Source organism: Lutjanus erythropterus, chromosome 15 (genome assembly GCF_056507025.1).
Source record: "Lutjanus erythropterus isolate fLutEry1 chromosome 15, fLutEry1.hap2, whole genome shotgun sequence".
NCBI classification, from domain to species: Eukaryota; Metazoa; Chordata; class Actinopteri; order Lutjaniformes; family Lutjanidae; genus Lutjanus; species Lutjanus erythropterus.
Window position 1 is genome coordinate 37475767 of NC_139331.1, and position 1876 is coordinate 37477642.

Consider the following 1876-nt stretch of genomic DNA (forward strand, 5'->3'; position numbering starts at 1 on the left):
GGTTAAGACCGAAGACATATCGTAATTTGTATTAAAACGATCAACTCTCGCGAGATCTTTCGCGGGTCCGGAATTCCCTTCGAGGACACTGAACACTGCCCATGGTAATAAATCGTTCTGTACTTTACAATGTATTTTAAAATTGTAATACTGCTAATCATCAAATTTTTGCTGAATCTAACTGTAATCTGATTATGTCTTAGTTTTAGTAACTTTAATGGAATACAGTTACTTTTTTTCCTAATCATGTAATCCTGTTCAATGTAATTTGTTACTCCCTAATCCTGACTGACTATATGTACTATGGAAGGAAGGAAATTAAAATAATTGGCAAGACAGCAATATTTTGATCAAATTAATCAGTCATTTGAGGAAAAATTCTCTCCAGTAACGTAATGTAATTTGATTACTTTCCATTACTGCTAGATTGCCTTATTACCAAATATGGTGAAATTGTTTAGCCTAATATTTCTTATGTTTGTTGTTGGTTTATTGTTTCCCCACAGCTTCACCACCTACAGACCCACAATATACTGCAGTAATATCAGTTGTAGTAGTACTGACAGGTTAGCTAGCTACCTTTATGTGTAGCTAACATTAGCGGTTGGGCTTACCTGTAAATGTTTTTTTTTTTTAAATTAGATGTTGAAAAGAGATGATGGTGAAATTGCTGAAGGACAGAATAAACAAACAATAGAAGAAATAAAAGACGACAGATGGAGATAATGGAAAGATGGAAAGAGGAAAATGCACACGTTTCCTGTGTGATGGAGTCATTTTTAATGTCACTGTGCGTTATGAGACAGAAAGAGTAAAATCAAATCAAAGTGGACGTTCAGTAGTTTCCCTTCAGCCAACATATTAAAATAATAATCATCATTTTTTATCATGTTTCCATCTGAGTTTAAAACATTTAAAAACAGGACACATGAGAGGCTGCAGCGTCACACGTTTGATCCCAGCAGCACCTGTTTGTGTCACTGTGATCAACAGTATCAGATACACAACACGGCCAAAAGTATGTGGACAGCTCTATATGTAACAGTGTGACATGAGACTGTGATTCTGCTCGTTCCAGTCGTTCCTCCAGATGCTGCAACTCGAGCAGACAAGTCAGGATCTTCCACATCAAACTGGGAAAAACATTTCAAACTTTGGTGTTTTTTTTTTTTACCTGGACTCATTTCCCATGTTTCTGTGTCTTAGTGACCAATGAGGAGCTGTCGAAATGTGTCCAGTACTGATGGAGACGCTGCACTTAAAGTGTTTGTTTTCCCAGCCTTATTCTAAGACTACAACTACACAGAAACATGACTGCTCTTCCCATAATCCTCCAGGATAAAGATATCTTTATTAAAATACTGTCAATGGCATTGTGTTTTTTTCATTATTGTAGTTTCAGTGTCCGTTAGTGTCTAAAGACAGAGAACACACTGACAGCAGGCTAACCAAAGCTAAGTGCTAACATGCAGCAGTAACACTAACAGCAGGCTAACTGAAGCTAGCCGCTAACATGTAGCAGTAACACTAACAGCAGGCTAACCAAAGCTAGCTGCTAAAATGTGGTAACCAAACTAACAATGGGCTAAGCAAAGCTAGCAGCATGTGCATGGGCATGCTAACTTTGTAAATAGTCACAAGCTCCATTAGCTAACAAAATGCAAGCTTTTAAAACTGAAACGACACCAGCAGCGTTTCCAAACGTCTCCATTTTCGGAGTCCTAAACACTACAGCAGGGTGGACATGAGGCGCACGCTGGACTTTTTGTCCAATGTAAAAGACACAAAAACGTGGGAAAACAGAGTCCAGGTTGAAAAATACCAAAGTTAAAACATCAAAAACAGAGCAGAAGTCCTGTACAGCCGCACACTGGAC